Source organism: Myxine glutinosa, chromosome 8, assembly GCF_964187855.1.
Source record: "Myxine glutinosa chromosome 8, kmMyxGlut1.1, whole genome shotgun sequence".
In the NCBI taxonomy this organism is placed as follows: Eukaryota; Metazoa; Chordata; class Myxini; order Myxiniformes; family Myxinidae; genus Myxine; species Myxine glutinosa.
The window spans coordinates 35,986,874-36,010,232 of NC_136268.1; the positions used below are offsets into that span (position 1 = coordinate 35,986,874).

At 40.5% G+C, this 23,359-nt stretch overlaps 10 non-coding genes across 10 annotated transcripts; all 10 read right to left on the minus strand.

The window, feature by feature from the left end:
* Nucleotides 1-1,471: 1,471 nt before the first annotated feature.
* TRNAF-GAA (transfer RNA phenylalanine (anticodon GAA)) lies at nucleotides 1,472-1,544 on the minus strand. The gene has a single exon. It is a non-coding gene; the product is annotated as a tRNA-Phe (tRNA).
* Nucleotides 1,545-5,234: 3,690 nt separating this feature from the next.
* Nucleotides 5,235-5,307, minus strand: TRNAF-GAA (transfer RNA phenylalanine (anticodon GAA)). The gene has a single exon. It is a non-coding gene; the product is annotated as a tRNA-Phe (tRNA).
* A 124-nt stretch (nucleotides 5,308-5,431) lies between these two features.
* TRNAF-GAA (transfer RNA phenylalanine (anticodon GAA)) lies at nucleotides 5,432-5,504 on the minus strand. Its single transcript has one exon. It is a non-coding gene; the product is annotated as a tRNA-Phe (tRNA).
* Nucleotides 5,505-11,748: 6,244 nt separating this feature from the next.
* On the minus strand, nucleotides 11,749-11,821 carry TRNAF-GAA (transfer RNA phenylalanine (anticodon GAA)). Its single transcript has one exon. It is a non-coding gene; the product is annotated as a tRNA-Phe (tRNA).
* A 124-nt stretch (nucleotides 11,822-11,945) lies between these two features.
* Nucleotides 11,946-12,018, minus strand: TRNAF-GAA (transfer RNA phenylalanine (anticodon GAA)). Its single transcript has one exon. It is a non-coding gene; the product is annotated as a tRNA-Phe (tRNA).
* A 4,065-nt stretch (nucleotides 12,019-16,083) lies between these two features.
* TRNAF-GAA (transfer RNA phenylalanine (anticodon GAA)) lies at nucleotides 16,084-16,156 on the minus strand. The gene has a single exon. It is a non-coding gene; the product is annotated as a tRNA-Phe (tRNA).
* Nucleotides 16,157-17,072: 916 nt separating this feature from the next.
* TRNAF-GAA (transfer RNA phenylalanine (anticodon GAA)) lies at nucleotides 17,073-17,145 on the minus strand. Its single transcript has one exon. It is a non-coding gene; the product is annotated as a tRNA-Phe (tRNA).
* A 4,073-nt stretch (nucleotides 17,146-21,218) lies between these two features.
* On the minus strand, nucleotides 21,219-21,291 carry TRNAF-GAA (transfer RNA phenylalanine (anticodon GAA)). The gene has a single exon. It is a non-coding gene; the product is annotated as a tRNA-Phe (tRNA).
* Nucleotides 21,292-22,010: 719 nt separating this feature from the next.
* Nucleotides 22,011-22,083, minus strand: TRNAF-GAA (transfer RNA phenylalanine (anticodon GAA)). The gene has a single exon. It is a non-coding gene; the product is annotated as a tRNA-Phe (tRNA).
* Nucleotides 22,084-22,999: 916 nt separating this feature from the next.
* Nucleotides 23,000-23,072, minus strand: TRNAF-GAA (transfer RNA phenylalanine (anticodon GAA)). Its single transcript has one exon. It is a non-coding gene; the product is annotated as a tRNA-Phe (tRNA).
* Nucleotides 23,073-23,359: the final 287 nt, after the last annotated feature.

Here is a 23,359-nt window from a genome sequence, read left to right on the forward strand (position 1 = left end):
GTCTTGCCCTATCAGAAAACACCTTCAAAAGAAACATTGAAATTTGTGAATTCCTCTCATTCTCCTTTTCGGACTTCCAAAAAAAGCACCTTTGCTGAAACCAGGAATTCAACCAGGAACCTTCAGATCTTCAGTCTGACCCTCTCCCAACTGAGCTATTTCAACAGATGTTTGACCACAGCAATGAACTACCTGATAGACTTGCCCTTTCAGAAAACACCATCAAAAGAAACATTGAATTTTGTGAATTCCACTCATTCTCCTTTTCTGATTTCCAAAACAGCACATTTGCTGAAATCTGGAATTGAACCAGTGACCTTCAGATCTTCAGACTGACACACTCCCAACTGAGCTATTTCAGCAGATGCTTGACCCCAGCAATGAACGAACTGAAAGACTTGCCCTTTCAGAAAATACCATCAAAGGAAACATTGAATTTTGTGAATTCCTCTCATTCTCCTTTTCTGACTTCCAAAAAAAGCACATTTGCTGAAACCAGGAATTGAACCAAGGACCTTCAGTCTGACGCTCTCCCAACTGAGCTATTTCAGCAGATATTTGACCACAGCAATGAACGAACTGATAGACTTGCCCTTTCAGAAAATACCATCAAAGGAAACATTGAATTTTGTGAATTCACTCTCATTCTCCTTTTCGGACTTCCAAAAAAAGAACATTTCCCGAAACCAGGAATTGAACCAGGGACCTTCAGATCTTCAGTCTGATAGCTCTCCCAACTGAACTATTTCAGCAGATATTTGACCACAGCAATGAACAAACTGAAAGTCTTGCCCTTTCAGAAAATACCATCAAAAGAAACATCGAATTTTGTGAATTCCTCTCATTCTCCTTCACTGACTTCCAAAAAAAGCACGTTTGCTGAAACCAGGAATTGAACCAGTGACGTTCAGATCTTCAGTCTGACGCTCTCCCAACTGAGCTATTTCAGGAGGTGTGTGACCACAGCAATGAACAAACTGAAAGTCTTGCCCTTTCAGAAAACACCTTCAAAAGAAACATTGAAATTTGTGAATTCCTCTCATTCTCCTTTTCGGACTTCCAAAAAAGAACATTTGCTGAAACCAGGAATTGAACGAGGGACCTCTCAGATCTTCAGTCTGATGCTCTCCCAACTGAGCTATTTCAGCCAATGTTTGACCATACCAATGAACGAACTGAAAGACTTGGCCTTTCAGAAAATACCATCAAAAGAAACATTGAATTTTGTGAATTCCGCTCTTTCTCCTTTTCTGACTTCCAAAGAAAGCACCTTTGCTGAAACCAGGAATTCAACCAGGAACCTTCAGATCTTCAGTCTGATGCTCTCCCCACTGAGCGATTTCAGCAGGTGTTCGACAATAGCAATGAACGAACTGAAAGACCTGCACTTTTTGAAAACACCATCAAAAGAAACATCGAATTTTGTGAATTCCTCTCATTCTCCTTTACTGACTTCAAGAAAAAGAACGTTTGCTGAAACCAGGAATTGAACCAAGGATCTTCAGATCTTCAGTCTGACGCTTTCCCAACTGAGCTATTTCAGCAGATATTTGACCACACCAATGAACGAACTGATGGACTTGCACTTTCAGAAAACACCATCAAAATAAACATTTCATTTTGTGAATTCCGTTCATGCTCCTTTTCTGACTTCCAAAAAAAGAACGTTTGCTGAAACCAGGAAATGAACCAGTGACCTTCAGATCTTCAGCCTGATGCTCTCCAAATTGAGCGATTTCAGCAGATATTTGACCACAGCAATGAACGAACTGAAAGACCTGCACTTTTTGAAAACACCATCAAAAGAAACATTGAAATTTGTGAATTCCTCTCATTCTCCTTTTCGGACTTCCAAAAAAAGAACGTTTGCTGAAACTAGGAATTGAACGAGGGACCTTCAGATCTTCAGTCTGATGCTCTCCCAACTGAGCTATTTCAGCCGATGTTTGACCATACCAATGAACGAACTGAAAGACTTGGCCTTTCAGAAAATACCATCAAAAGAAACATTGAATTTTGTGAATTCCGCTCATTCTCCTTTCTGACTTCCAAAGAAAGCACCTTTGCTGAAACCAGGAATTCAACCAGGAACCTTCAGATCTTCAGTCTGATGCTCTCCCCACTGAGCGATATCAGCAGGTGTTCGATAATAGCAATGAACGAACTGAAAGACCTGCACTTTTTGAAAACACCATCAAAAGAAACATCGAATTTTGTGAATTCCGCTCATTCTCCTTTACTGACTTCAAGAAAAAGAACGTTTGCTGAAACCAAGAATTGAACCAGTGACCTTCAGATCTTCAGCCTGATGCTCTCCAAATTGAGCGATTTCAGCAGATATTTGACCACAGCAATGAATGAACTGAAAGACTTGCCCTTACAGAAAACACCATCAAAAGAAACATTGAAATTTGTGAAATCCACTCATTCTCCTTTTCTGACTTCCAAAAAAAGCACATTTGCTGAAACCAGGAATTGAACAAAGGACCTTCAGATCTTCAGTCTGATGCTCTCCCAACTGAGCTATTTCAGCAGATGTTTTATCAAACCAATGAATGAACTGAAAGACTTGCCCTTACAGAAAACACCATCAAAAGAAACCTTCAAATTTTGTGAATTCCTCTCATTCTCCTTCACTGACTTCAAGAAAAAGAACATTTGCTGAAACCAGGAATTGAACCAAGGACCTTCAGATCTTCAGTCGGACGCTCTCCCAACTGAGCTATTTCAGCAGATATTTGACCCCACCAATGAACGAACTGATGGACTTGCACTTTCAGAAAACACCATCAAAATAAACATCGAATTTTGTGAATTCCTCTCATTCTCCTTCTCTGACTTCCAAAAAAAGCACGTTTGCTGAAACCAGGAATTCAACCAGTGACCTTCAGATCTTCAGTCTGACACACTCCCAACTGACCTATTTCAGCAGATGCTTGACCCCAGCAATGAACGAACTGAAAGACTTGCCCTTTCAGAAAATACCATCAAAAGAAAGATTGAATTTTGTGAAATCCGCTCATTCTCCTTTTCTGACTTCCAAGGAAAGCACCTTTGCTGAAAACAGTAATTGAACCAAGGACCTTCAGATTTTCAGTCTGACGCTCTCCCAACTGAGCTATTTCAGGAGGTGTGTGACCACAGCAATGATCAAACTGTGAGTCTTGCCCTTTCAGAAAATACCATCAAAAGAAACATCGAATTTTGTGAATTCCTCTCATTCTCCTTCACTGACTTCCAAAAAAAGCACGTTTGCTGAAACCAGGAATTGAACCAGTGACCTTCGGATCTTCAGTCTGACGCTCTCCCAACTGAGCTATTTCAGGAGGTATGTGACCACAGCAATGAACAAACTGAAAGTCTTGCCCTTTCAGATAACACCTTCAAAAGAAACATTGAAATTTGTGAATTCCACTCATTCTCCTTTGCTGACTTCCAAAGAAAGCACCTTTGCTGAAATGAGGAATTCAACCAGGAACCTTCAGATCTTCAGTCTGATGCTCTCCCAACTGAGCTATTTCAGCAGGTGTTCGACAATAGCAATGAACGAACTGAAAGACCTGCACTTTTTGAAAACACCATCAAAAGAAACATTGAAATTTGTGAATTCTTCTCATTCTCCTCTTCTGACTTCCAAAAAAAAAGCATGCTTGATGAAACTAGGAATTGAACCAGTGACCTTCAGATCTTCAGTGCGACGCTCTCCCAACTGAGCTATTTCAGGAGGTGTGTGACAACAGCAATGAACAAACTGAAAGTCTTGCCCTTTCAGAAAACACCATCAAAGGAAACATTGAATTTTGTGAAATCCTCTCATTCTCCTTTTCTAACTTCCAAAAAAAGCATGTTTGCTGAAACCAGGAATTGAACCAGGGACCTTCAGATCTTCAGTCTGATCCTCTCCCAACTGAGCTATTTCAGGAGGTGTGTGACCACAGCAATGAACAAACTGAAAGTCTTGCCCTTTCAGAAAACACCTTCAAAAGAAACATTGAACTTTGTGAATTCCTCTCATTCTCCTTTTCGGACTTCCAAAAAAAGCACCTTTGCTGAAACCAGGAATTCAACCAGGAACCTTCAGATCTTCAGTCTGACCCTCTCCCAACTGAGCTATTTCAGCAGATGTTTGACCACAGCAATGAACTACCTGATAGACTTGCCCTTTCAGAAAACACCATCAAAAGAAACATTGAATTTTGTGAATTCCACTCATTCTCCTTTTCTGATTTCCAAAACAGCACATTTGCTGAAATCTGGAATTGAACCAGTGACCTTCAGATCTTCAGACTGATGCTCTCCCCACTGAGCGATTTCAGCAGGTGTTCGACAATAGCAATGAACGAACTGAAAGACCTGCACTTTTTGAAAACACCATCAAAAGAAACATCGAATTTTGTGAATTCCTCTCATTCTCCTTTACTGACTTCAAGAAAAAGAACGTTTGCTGAAACCAGGAATTGAACCAAGGATCTTCAGATCTTCAGTCTGATGCTTTCCCAACTGAGCTATTTCAGCAGATATTTGACCACACCAATGAACGAACTGATGGACTTGCACTTTCAGAAAACACCATCAAAATAAACATTTCATTTTGTGAATTCCGTTCATGCTCCTTTTCTGACTTCCAAAAAAAGAACGTTTGCTGAAACCAGGAAATGAACCAGTGACCTTCAGATCTTCAGCCTGATGCTCTCCAAATTGAGCGATTTCAGCAGATATTTGACCACAGCAATGAACGAACTGAAAGACCTGCACTTTTTGAAAACACCATCAAAAGAAACGTTGAATTTTGTGAATTCCTCTCATTCTCCTTTTCGGACTTCCAAAAAAAGAACGTTTGTTGAAAGCAGGAATTCAACCAGTGACCTTCAGATCTTCCTTCTGACGTACTCCCAACTGAGCTATTTCAGCAGATACTTGACCACAGCAATGAACGAACTGAAAGACTTGCCCTTTCAGAAAATACCATCAAAAGAAACGTTGAATTTTGTAAATTCCTCTCATTCTCCTTTTCTGACTTCCAAAAAAATCATGTTTGCTGAAACCAAGAATTGAAACAGTGACCTTCAGATCTTCACTCTGATGCTCTCCCATCTGAGCTATTTCAGCAGATGTTTGATTTCAGCAATGAACGAACTGATAGACTTGCCCTTTCAGGAAATACCATCAAAAGAAACATCGAATTTTGTGAATTCCTCTCATTCTCCTTCACTGACTTCCAAAAAAAGAACATTTGCTGAAACCAGGAATTGAACCAGGGACCTTCAGATCTTCAGTCTGACGCTCTCCCAACTGAGCTATTTCAGGAGGTGTGTGACCACAGCAATGAACAAACTGAAAGTCTTGCCCTTTCAGAAAACACCTTCAAAAGAAACATTGAAATTTTTGAATTCTCTCATTCTCCTTTTCGGACTTCCAAAAAAAGAACATTTGCTGAAACCAGGAATTGAACCAGGGACCTTCAGATCTTCAGTCTGATGCTCTCCCAACTGAGCTATTTCAGCCAATGTTTGACCATAGCAATGAACGAACTGAAAGACTTGCCCTTTCAGAATATACCATCAAAAGAAACATTGAATTTTGTGAATTCCGCTCATTCTCCTTCACTGACTTCCAAAGAAAGCACCTTTGCTGAAATGAGGAATTCAACCAGGAACCTTCAGATCTTCAGTCTGATGCTCTCCCAACTGAGCTATTTCAGCAGGTGTTCGACAACAGCAATGAACGAACTGAAAGACCTGCACTTTTTGAAAACACCATCAAAAGAAACATTGAAATTTGTGAATTCTTCTCATTCTCCTCTTCTGACTTCCAAAAAAAAAGCATGCTTGTTGAAACTCGGAATTGAACCAGGGACCTTCAGATCTTCAGTCAGACCCTCTCCCAACTGAGCTATTTCAACAGGTATTTGACCACATCAATGAACGAAGTGACAGACTTGCCCTTTCAGAAAACACCATCAAAGGAAACATTGAATTTTGTGAAATCCTCTCATTCTCCTTTTCTAACTTCCAAAAAAAGCATGTTTGCTGAAACCAGGAATTGAACCAGGGACCTTCAGATCTTCAGTCTGACCCTCTCCCAACTGAGCTATTTCAGGAGGTGTGTGACCACAGCAATGAACAAACTGAAAGTCTTGCCCTTTCAGAAAACACCTTCAAAAGAAACATTGAAATTTGTGAATTCCTCTCATTCTCCTTTTCGGACTTCCAAAAAAAGCACCTTTGCTGAAACCAGGAATTCAACCCGGAACCTTCAGATCTTCAGTCTGACCCTCTCCCAACTGAGCTATTTCAGCAGATGTTTGACCACAGCAATGAACTAACTGATAGACTTGCCCTTTCAGAAAACACCATCAAAGGAAACATTGAATTTTGTGAATTCCTCTCATTCACCTTTTCTGACTTCCAAAAAAGCACATTTGCTGAAACCAGGAATTGAACCAAGGACCTTCAGTCTGACGCTCTCCCAACTGAGCTATTTCAGCAGATATTTGACCACAGCAATGAACGAACTGATAGACTTGCCCTTTCAGAAAATACCATCAAAGGAAACATTGAATTTTGTGAATTCCCTCTCATTCTCCTTTACGGACTTCCAAAAAAATAACATTTCCCGAAACCAGGAATTGAACCAGCGACCTTCAGATCTTCAGTCTGATGCTCTCCCAACTGAACTATTTCAGCAGATATTTGACCACACCAATGAACGAACTGATGGACTTGCACTTTCAGAAAACACCATCAAAAGAAACATCGAATTTTGTGAATTCCACTCATTCTCCTTCACTGACTTCCAAAAAAAGCACGTTTGCTGAAACCAGGAATTAGAACCAGGGACCTTCAGATCTTCAGTCTGACGCTCTCCCAACTGAGCTATTTCAGGAGGTGTGTGACCACAGCAATGAACAAACTGAAAGTCTTGCCCTTTCAGAAAATACCATCAAAAGAAACATTGAATTTTGTGAATTCCTCTCATTCTCCTTCACTGACTTCCAAAAAAAGCACGTTTGCTGAAACCAGGAATTGAACCAGTGACCTTCAGATCTTCAGTCTGACGCTCTCCCAACTGAGCTATTTCAGGAGGTGTGTGACCACAGCAATGAACAAACTGAAAGTCTTGCCGTTTCAGAAAACACCTTCAAAAGAAACATTGAAATTTGTGAATTCCTCTCATTCTCCTTTTCGGACTTCCAAAAAAGAACATTTGCTGAAACCAGGAATTGAACCAAAGACCTTCAGATCTTCACTCTGACACTTTCCCAACTGAGCTATTTCAGCAGATATTTTATCAACGCAATGAACGAACTGAAAGACTTGCCCTTACAGAAAACACCATCAAAAGAAACATCGAATTTTGTGAATTCCTCTCATTCTCCTTTACTGACTTCAGGAAAAAGAACGTTTGCTGAAACCAGGCATTGAACCAGTGACCTTCAGATCTTCAGTCTGACGCTCTCCCAACTGAGCTATTTCAGGAGGTGTGTGACCACAGCAATGAACAAACTGAAAGTCTTGCCCTTTCAGAAAACACCTTCAAAAGAAACATTGAAATTTGTGAATTCCTCTCATTCTCCTTTTCGGACTTCCAAAAAAAGCACCTTTGCTGAAACCAGGAATTCAACCAGGAACCTTCAGATCTTCAGTCTGATGCTCTCCCAACTGAGCTATTTCAGCCAATGTTTGACCATAGCAATGAACGAACTGAAAGACTTGCCCTTTCAGAATATACCATCAAAAGAAACATTGAATTTTGTGAATTCCGCTCATTCTCCTTCACTGACTTCCAAAGAAAGCACCTTTGCTGAAATGAGGAATTCAACCAGGAACCTTCAGATCTTCAGTCTGATGCTCTCCCAACTGAGCTATTTCAGCAGGTGTTCGACAACAGCAATGAACGAACTGAAAGACCTGCACTTTTTGAAAACACCATCAAAAGAAACATTGAAATTTGTGAATTCTTCTCATTCTCCTCTTCTGACTTCCAAAAAAAAAGCATGCTTGTTGAAACTAGGAATTGAACCAGGGACCTTCAGATCTTCAGTCAGACCCTCTCCCAACTGAGCTATTTCAGCAGGTATTTGACCACATCAATGAACGAACTGACAGACTTGCCCTTTCAGAAAACACCATCAAAGGAAACATTGAATTTTGTGAAATCCTCTCATTCTCCTTTTCTAACTTCCAAAAAAAGCATGTTTGCTGAAACCAGGAATTGAACCAGGGACCTTCAGATCTTCAGTCTGACCCTCTCCCAACTGAGCTATTTCAGGAGGTGTGTGACCACAGCAATGAACAAACTGAAAGTCTTGCCCTTTCAGAAAACACCTTCAAAAGAAACATTGAAATTTGTGAATTCCTCTCATTCTCCTTTTCGGACTTCCAAAAAAAGCACCTTTGCTGAAACCAGGAATTCAACCCGGAACCTTCAGATCTTCAGTCTGACCCTCTCCCAACTGAGCTATTTCAGCAGATGTTTGACCACAGCAATGAACTAACTGATAGACTTGCCCTTTCAGAAAACACCATCAAAGGAAACATTGAATTTTGTGAATTCCTCTCATTCACCTTTTCTGACTTCCAAAAAAGCACATTTGCTGAAACCAGGAATTGAACCAAGGACCTTCAGTCTGACGCTCTCCCAACTGAGCTATTTCAGCAGATATTTGACCACAGCAATGAACGAACTGATAGACTTGCCCTTTCAGAAAATACCATCAAAGGAAACATTGAATTTTGTGAATTCCCTCTCATTCTCCTTTACGGACTTCCAAAAAAATAACATTTCCCGAAACCAGGAATTGAACCAGCGACCTTCAGATCTTCAGTCTGATGCTCTCCCAACTGAACTATTTCAGCAGATATTTGACCACACCAATGAACGAACTGATGGACTTGCACTTTCAGAAAACACCATCAAAAGAAACATCGAATTTTGTGAATTCCACTCATTCTCCTTCACTGACTTCCAAAAAAAGCACGTTTGCTGAAACCAGGAATTAGAACCAGGGACCTTCAGATCTTCAGTCTGACGCTCTCCCAACTGAGCTATTTCAGGAGGTGTGTGACCACAGCAATGAACAAACTGAAAGTCTTGCCCTTTCAGAAAATACCATCAAAAGAAACATTGAATTTTGTGAATTCCTCTCATTCTCCTTCACTGACTTCCAAAAAAAGCACGTTTGCTGAAACCAGGAATTGAACCAGTGACCTTCAGATCTTCAGTCTGACGCTCTCCCAACTGAGCTATTTCAGGAGGTGTGTGACCACAGCAATGAACAAACTGAAAGTCTTGCCGTTTCAGAAAACACCTTCAAAAGAAACATTGAAATTTGTGAATTCCTCTCATTCTCCTTTTCGGACTTCCAAAAAAGAACATTTGCTGAAACCAGGAATTGAACCAAAGACCTTCAGATCTTCACTCTGACACTTTCCCAACTGAGCTATTTCAGCAGATATTTTATCAAAGCAATGAACGAACTGAAAGACTTGCCCTTACAGAAAACACCATCAAAAGAAACATCGAATTTTGTGAATTCCTCTCATTCTCCTTTACTGACTTCAGGAAAAAGAACGTTTGCTGAAACCAGGCATTGAACCAGTGACCTTCAGATCTTCAGTCTGACGCTCTCCCAACTGAGCTATTTCAGGAGGTGTGTGACCACAGCAATGAACAAACTGAAAGTCTTGCCCTATCAGAAAACACCTTCAAAAGAAACATTGAAATTTGTGAATTCCTCTCATTCTCCTTTTCGGACTTCCAAAAAAAGCACCTTTGCTGAAACCAGGAATTCAACCAGGAACCTTCAGATCTTCAGTCTGACCCTCTCCCAACTGAGCTATTTCAACAGATGTTTGACCACAGCAATGAACTACCTGATAGACTTGCCCTTTCAGAAAACACCATCAAAAGAAACATTGAATTTTGTGAATTCCACTCATTCTCCTTTTCTGATTTCCAAAACAGCACATTTGCTGAAATCTGGAATTGAACCAGTGACCTTCAGATCTTCAGACTGACACACTCCCAACTGAGCTATTTCAGCAGATGCTTGACCCCAGCAATGAACGAACTGAAAGACTTGCCCTTTCAGAAAATACCATCAAAGGAAACATTGAATTTTGTGAATTCCTCTCATTCTCCTTTTCTGACTTCCAAAAAAAGCACATTTGCTGAAACCAGGAATTGAACCAAGGACCTTCAGTCTGACGCTCTCCCAACTGAGCTATTTCAGCAGATATTTGACCACAGCAATGAACGAACTGATAGACTTGCCCTTTCAGAAAATACCATCAAAGGAAACATTGAATTTTGTGAATTCACTCTCATTCTCCTTTTCGGACTTCCAAAAAAAGAACATTTCCCGAAACCAGGAATTGAACCAGGGACCTTCAGATCTTCAGTCTGATAGCTCTCCCAACTGAACTATTTCAGCAGATATTTGACCACAGCAATGAACAAACTGAAAGTCTTGCCCTTTCAGAAAATACCATCAAAAGAAACATCGAATTTTGTGAATTCCTCTCATTCTCCTTCACTGACTTCCAAAAAAAGCACGTTTGCTGAAACCAGGAATTGAACCAGTGACGTTCAGATCTTCAGTCTGACGCTCTCCCAACTGAGCTATTTCAGGAGGTGTGTGACCACAGCAATGAACAAACTGAAAGTCTTGCCCTTTCAGAAAACACCTTCAAAAGAAACATTGAAATTTGTGAATTCCTCTCATTCTCCTTTTCGGACTTCCAAAAAAGAACATTTGCTGAAACCAGGAATTGAACGAGGGACCTCTCAGATCTTCAGTCTGATGCTCTCCCAACTGAGCTATTTCAGCCAATGTTTGACCATACCAATGAACGAACTGAAAGACTTGGCCTTTCAGAAAATACCATCAAAAGAAACATTGAATTTTGTGAATTCCGCTCTTTCTCCTTTTCTGACTTCCAAAGAAAGCACCTTTGCTGAAACCAGGAATTCAACCAGGAACCTTCAGATCTTCAGTCTGATGCTCTCCCCACTGAGCGATTTCAGCAGGTGTTCGACAATAGCAATGAACGAACTGAAAGACCTGCACTTTTTGAAAACACCATCAAAAGAAACATCGAATTTTGTGAATTCCTCTCATTCTCCTTTACTGACTTCAAGAAAAAGAACGTTTGCTGAAACCAGGAATTGAACCAGTGACCTTCAGATCTTCAGCCTGATGCTCTCCAAATTGAGCGATTTCAGCAGATATTTGACCACAGCAATGAACGAACTGAAAGACCTGCACTTTTTGAAAACACCATCAAAAGAAACGTTGAATTTTGTGAATTCCTCTCATTCTCCTTTTCGGACTTCCAAAAAAAGAACGTTTGTTGAAAGCAGGAATTCAACCAGTGACCTTCAGATCTTCCTTCTGACGTACTCCCAACTGAGCTATTTCAGCAGATACTTGACCACAGCAATGAACGAACTGAAAGACTTGCCCTTTCAGAAAATACCATCAAAAGAAACGTTGAATTTTGTAAATTCCTCTCATTCTCCTTTTCTGACTTCCAAAAAAATCATGTTTGCTGAAACCAAGAATTGAAACAGTGACCTTCAGATCTTCACTCTGATGCTCTCCCATCTGAGCTATTTCAGCAGATGTTTGATTTCAGCAATGAACGAACTGATAGACTTGCCCTTTCAGAAAATACCATCAAAAGAAACATCGAATTTTGTGAATTCCTCTCATTCTCCTTCACTGACTTCCAAAAAAAGAACATTTGCTGAAACCAGGAATTGAACCAGGGACCTTCAGATCTTCAGTCTGACGCTCTCCCAACTGAGCTATTTCAGGAGGTGTGTGACCACAGCAATGAACAAACTGAAAGTCTTGCCCTTTCAGAAAACACCTTCAAAAGAAACATTGAAATTTTTGAATTCTCTCATTCTCCTTTTCGGACTTCCAAAAAAAGAACATTTGCTGAAACCAGGAATTGAACCAGGGACCTTCAGATCTTCAGTCTGATGCTCTCCCAACTGAGCTATTTCAGCCAATGTTTGACCATAGCAATGAACGAACTGAAAGACTTGCCCTTTCAGAATATACCATCAAAAGAAACATTGAATTTTGTGAATTCCGCTCATTCTCCTTCACTGACTTCCAAAGAAAGCACCTTTGCTGAAATGAGGAATTCAACCAGGAACCTTCAGATCTTCAGTCTGATGCTCTCCCAACTGAGCTATTTCAGCAGGTGTTCGACAACAGCAATGAACGAACTGAAAGACCTGCACTTTTTGAAAACACCATCAAAAGAAACATTGAAATTTGTGAATTCTTCTCATTCTCCTCTTCTGACTTCCAAAAAAAAAGCATGCTTGTTGAAACTCGGAATTGAACCAGGGACCTTCAGATCTTCAGTCAGACGCTCTCCCAACTGAGCTATTTCAGGAGGTGTGTGACCACAGCAATGAACTAACTGATAGACTTGCCCTTTCAGAAAACACCATCAAAGGAAACATTGAATTTTGTGAATTCCTCTCATTCACCTTTTCTGACTTCCAAAAAAGCACATTTGCTGAAACCAGGAATTGAACCAAGGACCTTCAGTCTGACGCTCTCCCAACTGAGCTATTTCAGCAGATGTGTGACCACAGCAATGAACAAACTGAAAGTCTTGCCCTTTCAGAAAACACCTTCAAAAGAAACATTGAAATTTGTGAATTCCTCTCATTCTCCTTTTCGGACTTCCAAAAAAAGCACCTTTGCTGAAACCAGGAATTCAACCAGGAACCTTCAGATCTTCAGTCTGATGCTCTCCCAACTGAGCTATTTCAGCAGGTGTTCGACAACAGCAATGAACGAACTGAAAGACCTGCACTTTTTGAAAACACCATCAAAAGAAACATTGAAATTTGTGAATTCTTCTCATTCTCCTCTTCTGACTTCCAAAAAAAAAGCATGCTTGTTGAAACTAGGAATTGAACCAGGGACCTTCAGATCTTCAGTCAGACCCTCTCCCAACTGAGCTATTTCAGCAGGTATTTGACCACATCAATGAACGAACTGACAGACTTGCCCTTTCAGAAAACACCATCAAAGGAAACATTGAATTTTGTGAAATCCTCTCATTCTCCTTTTCTAACTTCCAAAAAAAGCATGTTTGCTGAAACCAGGAATTGAACCAGGGACCTTCAGATCTTCAGTCTGACCCTCTCCCAACTGAGCTATTTCAGGAGGTGTGTGACCACAGCAATGAACAAACTGAAAGTCTTGCCCTTTCAGAAAACACCTTCAAAAGAAACATTGAAATTTGTGAATTCCTCTCATTCTCCTTTTCGGACTTCCAAAAAAAGCACCTTTGCTGAAACCAGGAATTCAACCCGGAACCTTCAGATCTTCAGTCTGACCCTCTCCCAACTGAGCTATTTCAGCAGATGTTTGACCACAGCAATGAACTAACTGATAGACTTGCCCTTTCAGAAAACACCATCAAAGGAAACATTGAATTTTGTGAATTCCTCTCATTCACCTTTTCTGACTTCCAAAAAAGCACATTTGCTGAAACCAGGAATTGAACCAAGGACCTTCAGTCTGACGCTCTCCCAACTGAGCTATTTCAGCAGATATTTGACCACAGCAATGAACGAACTGATAGACTTGCCCTTTCAGAAAATACCATCAAAGGAAACATTGAATTTTGTGAATTCCCTCTCATTCTCCTTTACGGACTTCCAAAAAAATAACATTTCCCGAAACCAGGAATTGAACCAGCGACCTTCAGATCTTCAGTCTGATGCTCTCCCAACTGAACTATTTCAGCAGATATTTGACCACACCAATGAACGAACTGATGGACTTGCACTTTCAGAAAACACCATCAAAAGAAACATCGAATTTTGTGAATTCCACTCATTCTCCTTCACTGACTTCCAAAAAAAGCACGTTTGCTGAAACCAGGAATTAGAACCAGGGACCTTCAGATCTTCAGTCTGACGCTCTCCCAACTGAGCTATTTCAGGAGGTGTGTGACCACAGCAATGAACAAACTGAAAGTCTTGCCCTTTCAGAAAATACCATCAAAAGAAACATTGAATTTTGTGAATTCCTCTCATTCTCCTTCACTGACTTCCAAAAAAAGCACGTTTGCTGAAACCAGGAATTGAACCAGTGACCTTCAGATCTTCAGTCTGACGCTCTCCCAACTGAGCTATTTCAGGAGGTGTGTGACCACAGCAATGAACAAACTGAAAGTCTTGCCGTTTCAGAAAACACCTTCAAAAGAAACATTGAAATTTGTGAATTCCTCTCATTCTCCTTTTCGGACTTCCAAAAAAGAACATTTGCTGAAACCAGGAATTGAACCAAAGACCTTCAGATCTTCACTCTGACACTTTCCCAACTGAGCTATTTCAGCAGATATTTTATCAAAGCAATGAACGAACTGAAAGACTTGCCCTTACAGAAAACACCATCAAAAGAAACATCGAATTTTGTGAATTCCTCTCATTCTCCTTTACTGACTTCAGGAAAAAGAACGTTTGCTGAAACCAGGCATTGAACCAGTGACCTTCAGATCTTCAGTCTGACGCTCTCCCAACTGAGCTATTTCAGGAGGTGTGTGACCACAGCAATGAACAAACTGAAAGTCTTGCCCTATCAGAAAACACCTTCAAAAGAAACATTGAAATTTGTGAATTCCTCTCATTCTCCTTTTCGGACTTCCAAAAAAAGCACCTTTGCTGAAACCAGGAATTCAACCAGGAACCTTCAGATCTTCAGTCTGACCCTCTCCCAACTGAGCTATTTCAACAGATGTTTGACCACAGCAATGAACTACCTGATAGACTTGCCCTTTCAGAAAACACCATCAAAAGAAACATTGAATTTTGTGAATTCCACTCATTCTCCTTTTCTGATTTCCAAAACAGCACATTTGCTGAAATCTGGAATTGAACCAGTGACCTTCAGATCTTCAGACTGACACACTCCCAACTGAGCTATTTCAGCAGATGCTTGACCCCAGCAATGAACGAACTGAAAGACTTGCCCTTTCAGAAAATACCATCAAAGGAAACATTGAATTTTGTGAATTCCTCTCATTCTCCTTTTCTGACTTCCAAAAAAAGCACATTTGCTGAAACCAGGAATTGAACCAAGGACCTTCAGTCTGACGCTCTCCCAACTGAGCTATTTCAGCAGATATTTGACCACAGCAATGAACGAACTGATAGACTTGCCCTTTCAGAAAATACCATCAAAGGAAACATTGAATTTTGTGAATTCACTCTCATTCTCCTTTTCGGACTTCCAAAAAAAGAACATTTCCCGAAACCAGGAATTGAACCAGGGACCTTCAGATCTTCAGTCTGATAGCTCTCCCAACTGAACTATTTCAGCAGATATTTGACCACAGCAATGAACAAACTGAAAGTCTTGCCCTTTCAGAAAATACCATCAAAAGAAACATCGAATTTTGTGAATTCCTCTCATTCTCCTTCACTGACTTCCAAAAAAAGCACGTTTGCTGAAACCAGGAATTGAACCAGTGACGTTCAGATCTTCAGTCTGACGCTCTCCCAACTGAGCTATTTCAGGAGGTGTGTGACCACAGCAATGAACAAACTGAAAGTCTTGCCCTTTCAGAAAACACCTTCAAAAGAAACATTGAAATTTGTGAATTCCTCTCATTCTCCTTTTCGGACTTCCAAAAAAGAACATTTGCTGAAACCAGGAATTGAACGAGGGACCTCTCAGATCTTCAGTCTGATGCTCTCCCAACTGAGCTATTTCAGCCAATGTTTGACCATACCAATGAACGAACTGAAAGACTTGGCCTTTCAGAAAATACCATCAAAAGAAACATTGAATTTTGTGAATTCCGCTCTTTCTCCTTTTCTGACTTCCAAAGAAAGCACCTTTGCTGAAACCAGGAATTCAACCAGGAACCTTCAGATCTTCAGTCTGATGCTCTCCCCACTGAGCGATTTCAGCAGGTGTTCGACAATAGCAATGAACGAACTGAAAGACCTGCACTTTTTGAAAACACCATCAAAAGAAACATCGAATTTTGTGAATTCCTCTCATTCTCCTTTACTGACTTCAAGAAAAAGAACGTTTGCTGAAACCAGGAATTGAACCAAGGATCTTCAGATCTTCAGTCTGACGCTTTCCCAACTGAGCTATTTCAGCAGATATTTGACCACACCAATGAACGAACTGATGGACTTGCACTTTCAGAAAACACCATCAAAATAAACATTTCATTTTGTGAATTCCGTTCATGCTCCTTTTCTGACTTCCAAAAAAAGAACGTTTGCTGAAACCAGGAAATGAACCAGTGACCTTCAGATCTTCAGCCTGATGCTCTCCAAATTGAGCGATTTCAGCAGATATTTGACCACAGCAATGAACGAACTGAAAGACCTGCACTTTTTGAAAACACCATCAAAAGAAACGTTGAATTTTGTGAATTCCTCTCATTCTCCTTTTCGGACTTCCAAAAAAAGAACGTTTGTTGAAAGCAGGAATTCAACCAGTGACCTTCAGATCTTCCTTCTGACGTACTCCCAACTGAGCTATTTCAGCAGATACTTGACCACAGCAATGAACGAACTGAAAGACTTGCCCTTTCAGAAAATACCATCAAAAGAAACGTTGAATTTTGTAAATTCCTCTCATTCTCCTTTTCTGACTTCCAAAAAAATCATGTTTGCTGAAACCAAGAATTGAAACAGTGACCTTCAGATCTTCACTCTGATGCTCTCCCATCTGAGCTATTTCAGCAGATGTTTGATTTCAGCAATGAACGAACTGATAGACTTGCCCTTTCAGAAAATACCATCAAAAGAAACATCGAATTTTGTGAATTCCTCTCATTCTCCTTCACTGACTTCCAAAAAAAGAACATTTGCTGAAACCAGGAATTGAACCAGGGACCTTCAGATCTTCAGTCTGACGCTCTCCCAACTAAACGATTTCAGGAGGTGTGTGACCACAGCAATGAACAAACTGAAAGTCTTGCCCTTTCAGAAAACACCTTCAAAAGAAACATTGAAATTTTTGAATTCTCTCATTCTCCTTTTCGGACTTCCAAAAAAAGAACATTTGCTGAAACCAGGAATTGAACCAGGGACCTTCAGATCTTCAGTCTGATGCTCTCCCAACTGAGCTATTTCAGCCAATGTTTGACCATAGCAATGAACGAACTGAAAGACTTGCCCTTTCAGAATATACCATCAAAAGAAACATTGAATTTTGTGAATTCCGCTCATTCTCCTTCACTGACTTCCAAAGAAAGCACCTTTGCTGAAATGAGGAATTCAACCAGGAACCTTCAGATCTTCAGTCTGATGCTCTCCCAACTGAGCTATTTCAGCAGGTGTTCGACAACAGCAATGAACGAACTGAAAGACCTGCACTTTTTGAAAACACCATCAAAAGAAACATTGAAATTTGTGAATTCTTCTCATTCTCCTCTTCTGACTTCCAAAAAAAAAGCATGCTTGTTGAAACTCGGAATTGAACCAGGGACCTTCAGATCTTCAGTCAGACGCTCTCCCAACTGAGCTATTTCAGGAGGTGTGTGACCACAGCAATGAACTAACTGATAGACTTGCCCTTTCAGAAAACACCATCAAAGGAAACATTGAATTTTGTGAATTCCTCTCATTCACCTTTTCTGACTTCCAAAAAAGCACATTTGCTGAAACCAGGAATTGAACCAAGGACCTTCAGTCTGACGCTCTCCCAACTGAGCTATTTCAGCAGATATTTGACCACAGCAATGAACGAACTGATAGACTTGCCCTTTCAGAAAATACCATCAAAGGAAACATTGAATTTTGTGAATTCCCTCTCATTCTCCTTTACGGACTTCCAAAAAAATAACATTTCCCGAAACCAGGAATTGAACCAGCGACCTTCAGATCTTCAGTCTGATGCTCTCCCAACTGAACTATTTCAGCAGATATTTGACCACACCAATGAACGAACTGATGGACTTGCACTTTCAGAAAACACCATCAAAAGAAACATCGAATTTTGTGAATTCCACTCATTCTCCTTCACTGACTTCCAAAAAAAGCACGTTTGCTGAAACCAGGAATTAGAACCAGGGACCTTCAGATCTTCAGTCTGACGCTCTCCCAACTGAGCTATTTCAGGAGGTGTGTGACCACAGCAATGAACAAACTGAAAGTCTTGCCCTTTCAGAAAATACCATCAAAAGAAACATTGAATTTTGTGAATTCCTCTCATTCTCCTTCACTGACTTCCAAAAAAAGCACGTTTGCTGAAACCAGGAATTGAACCAGTGACCTTCAGATCTTCAGTCTGACGCTCTCCCAACTGAGCTATTTCAGGAGGTGTGTGACCACAGCAATGAACAAACTGAAAGTCTTGCCGTTTCAGAAAACACCTTCAAAAGAAACATTGAAATTTGTGAATTCCTCTCATTCTCCTTTTCGGACTTCCAAAAAAGAACATTTGCTGAAACCAGGAATTGAACCAAAGACCTTCAGATCTTCACTCTGACACTTTCCCAACTGAGCTATTTCAGCAGATATTTTATCAACGCAATGAACGAACTGAAAGACTTGCCCTTACAGAAAACACCATCAAAAGAAACATCGAATTTTGTGAATTCCTCTCATTCTCCTTTACTGACTTCAGGAAAAAGAACGTTTGCTGAAACCAGGCATTGAACCAGTGACCTTCAGATCTTCAGTCTGACGCTCTCCCAACTGAGCTATTTCAGGAGGTGTGTGACCACAGCAATGAACAAACTGAAAGTCTTGCCCTTTCAGAAAACACCTTCAAAAGAAACATTGAAATTTGTGAATTCCTCTCATTCTCCTTTTCGGACTTCCAAAAAAAGCACCTTTGCTGAAACCAGGAATTCAACCAGGAACCTTCAGATCTTCAGTCTGATGCTCTCCCAACTGAGCTATTTCAGCCAATGTTTGACCATAGCAATGAACGAACTGAAAGACTTGCCCTTTCAGAATATACCATCAAAAGAAACATTGAATTTTGTGAATTCCGCTCATTCTCCTTCACTGACTTCCAAAGAAAGCACCTTTGCTGAAATGAGGAATTCAACCAGGAACCTTCAGATCTTCAGTCTGATGCTCTCCCAACTGAGCTATTTCAGCAGGTGTTCGACAACAGCAATGAACGAACTGAAAGACCTGCACTTTTTGAAAACACCATCAAAAGAAACATTGAAATTTGTGAATTCTTCTCATTCTCCTCTTCTGACTTCCAAAAAAAAAGCATGCTTGTTGAAACTAGGAATTGAACCAGGGACCTTCAGATCTTCAGTCAGACCCTCTCCCAACTGAGCTATTTCAGCAGGTATTTGACCACATCAATGAACGAACTGACAGACTTGCCCTTTCAGAAAACACCATCAAAGGAAACATTGAATTTTGTGAAATCCTCTCATTCTCCTTTTCTAACTTCCAAAAAAAGCATGTTTGCTGAAACCAGGAATTGAACCAGGGACCTTCAGATCTTCAGTCTGACCCTCTCCCAACTGAGCTATTTCAGGAGGTGTGTGACCACAGCAATGAACAAACTGAAAGTCTTGCCCTTTCAGAAAACACCTTCAAAAGAAACATTGAAATTTGTGAATTCCTCTCATTCTCCTTTTCGGACTTCCAAAAAAAGCACCTTTGCTGAAACCAGGAATTCAACCCGGAACCTTCAGATCTTCAGTCTGACCCTCTCCCAACTGAGCTATTTCAGCAGATGTTTGACCACAGCAATGAACTAACTGATAGACTTGCCCTTTCAGAAAACACCATCAAAGGAAACATTGAATTTTGTGAATTCCTCTCATTCACCTTTTCTGACTTCCAAAAAAGCACATTTGCTGAAACCAGGAATTGAACCAAGGACCTTCAGTCTGACGCTCTCCCAACTGAGCTATTTCAGCAGATATTTGACCACAGCAATGAACGAACTGATAGACTTGCCCTTTCAGAAAATACCATCAAAGGAAACATTGAATTTTGTGAATTCCCTCTCATTCTCCTTTACGGACTTCCAAAAAAATAACATTTCCCGAAACCAGGAATTGAACCAGCGACCTTCAGATCTTCAGTCTGATGCTCTCCCAACTGAACTATTTCAGCAGATATTTGACCACACCAATGAACGAACTGATGGACTTGCACTTTCAGAAAACACCATCAAAAGAAACATCGAATTTTGTGAATTCCACTCATTCTCCTTCACTGACTTCCAAAAAAAGCACGTTTGCTGAAACCAGGAATTAGAACCAGGGACCTTCAGATCTTCAGTCTGACGCTCTCCCAACTGAGCTATTTCAGGAGGTGTGTGACCACAGCAATGAACAAACTGAAAGTCTTGCCCTTTCAGAAAATACCATCAAAAGAAACATTGAATTTTGTGAATTCCTCTCATTCTCCTTCACTGACTTCCAAAAAAAGCACGTTTGCTGAAACCAGGAATTGAACCAGTGACCTTCAGATCTTCAGTCTGACGCTCTCCCAACTGAGCTATTTCAGGAGGTGTGTGACCACAGCAATGAACAAACTGAAAGTCTTGCCGTTTCAGAAAACACCTTCAAAAGAAACATTGAAATTTGTGAATTCCTCTCATTCTCCTTTTCGGACTTCCAAAAAAGAACATTTGCTGAAACCAGGAATTGAACCAAAGACCTTCAGATCTTCAGTCTGACGCTCTCCCAACTGAGCTATTTCAGGAGGTGTGTGACCACAGCAATGAACAAACTGAAAGTCTTGCCCTTTCAGAAAACACCTTCAAAAGAAACATTGAAATTTGTGAATTCCTCTCATTCTCCTTTTCGGACTTCCAAAAAAGAACATTTGCTGAAACCAGGAATTGAACGAGGGACCTCTCAGATCTTCAGTCTGATGCTCTCCCAACTGAGCTATTTCAGCCAATGTTTGACCATACCAATGAACGAACTGAAAGACTTGGCCTTTCAGAAAATACCATCAAAAGAAACATTGAATTTTGTGAATTCCGCTCTTTCTCCTTTTCTGACTTCCAAAGAAAGCACCTTTGCTGAAACCAGGAATTCAACCAGGAACCTTCAGATCTTCAGTCTGATGCTCTCCCCACTGAGCGATTTCAGCAGGTGTTCGACAATAGCAATGAACGAACTGAAAGACCTGCACTTTTTGAAAACACCATCAAAAGAAACATCGAATTTTGTGAATTCCTCTCATTCTCCTTTACTGACTTCAAGAAAAAGAACGTTTGCTGAAACCAGGAATTGAACCAAGGATCTTCAGATCTTCAGTCTGACGCTTTCCCAACTGAGCTATTTCAGCAGATATTTGACCACACCAATGAACGAACTGATGGACTTGCACTTTCAGAAAACACCATCAAAATAAACATTTCATTTTGTGAATTCCGTTCATGCTCCTTTTCTGACTTCCAAAAAAAGAACGTTTGCTGAAACCAGGAAATGAACCAGTGACCTTCAGATCTTCAGCCTGATGCTCTCCAAATTTAGCGATTTCAGCAGATATTTGACCACAGCAATGAACGAACTGAAAGACTTGCCCTTTCAGAAAACACCATCAAAAGAAACGTTGAATTTTGTGAATTCCTCTCATTCTCCTTTTCGGACTTCCAAAAAAAGAACGTTTGTTGAAAGCAGGAATTCAACCAGTGACCTTCAGATCTTCCTTCTGATGTACTCCCAACTGAGCTATTTCAGCAGATACTTCACCATAGCAATGAACGACTGATAGACTTGCCCTTTCAGAAAATACCATCAAAAGAAACATCGAATTTTGTGAATTCCTCTCATTCTCCTTCACTGACTTCCAAAAAAAGCACGTTTGTTGAAACCAGGAATTTGAACCAGTGATCTTCAGATCTTCAGTCTGACGCTCTCCCGACTGAGCTATTTCAGGAGGTGTGTGACCACAGCAATGAACAAACTGAAAGTCTTGCCCTTTCAGAAAACACCTTCAAAAGAAACATTGAAATTTTTGAATTCCTCTCATTCTCCTTTTCGGACTTCCAAAAAAAGAACATTTGCTGAAACCAGGAATTGAACCAGGGACCTTCAGATCTTCAGTCTGATGCTCTCCCAACTGAGCTATTTCAGCCGATGTTTGACCATAGCAATGAACGAACTGAAAGACTTGCCCTTTCAGAATATACCATCAAAAGAAACATTGAATTTTGTGAATTCCGCTCATTCTCCTTTGCTGACTTCCAAAGAAAGCACCTTTGCTGAAATGAGGAATTCAACCAGGAACCTTCAGATCTTCAGTCTGATGCTCTCCCAACTGAGCTATTTCAGCAGGTGTTCGACAATAGCAATGAACGAACTGAAAGACCTGCACTTTTTGAAAACACCATCAAAAGAAACATTGAAATTTGTGAATTCTTCTCATTCTCCTTTTCTAACTTCCAAAAAAAGCATGTTTGCTGAAACCAGGAATTGAACCAAGGACCTTCAGATCTTCAGTCTGACCCTCTCCCAACTGAGCTATTTCAGGAGGTGTGTGACCACAGCAATGAACAAACTGAAAGTCTTGCCCTTTCAGAAAACACCTTCAAAAGAAACATTGAATTTTGTGAATTCCTCTCATTCTCCTTTTCGGACTTCCAAAAAAAGCACCTTTGCTGAAACCAGGAATTCAACCAGGAACCTTCAGATCTTCAGTCTGACCCTCTCCCAACTGAGCTATTTCAGCAGATGTTTGACCACAGCAATGAACTAACTGATAGACTTGCCCTTTCAGAAAACACCATCAAAGGAAACATTGAATTTTGTGAATTCCACTCATTCTCCTGTTCTGATTTCCAAAACAGCACATTTGCTGAAATCTGGAATTGAACCAAGGACCTTCAGATCTTCAAACTGACACACTCCCAACTGAGCTATTTCAGCAGATGCTTGACCTCAGCAATGAACGAACTGAAAGACTTGCCCTTTCAGAAAACACCATCAAAGGAAACATTGAATTTTGTGAATTCCACTCATTCTCCTTCACTGACTTCCAAAAAAAGCACGTTTGCTGAAACCAGGAATTGAACCAGGGACCTTCAGATCTTCAGTCTGACGCTCTCCCAACTGAGCTATTTCAGGAGGTGTGTGACCACAGCAATGAACAAACTGAAAGTCTTGCCCTTTCAGAAAACACCTTCAAAAGAAACATTGAAATTTGTGAATTCCTCTCATTCTCCTTTTCGGACTTCCAAAAAAGAACATTTGCTGAAACCAGGAATTCAACCAGGAACCTTCAGATCTTCAGTCTGACCCTCTCCCAACTGAGCTATTTCAGCAGATGTTTGACCACAGCAATGAACTAACTGATAGACTTGCCCTTTCAGAAAACACCATCAAAAGAAACATTGAATTTTGTGAATTCCACT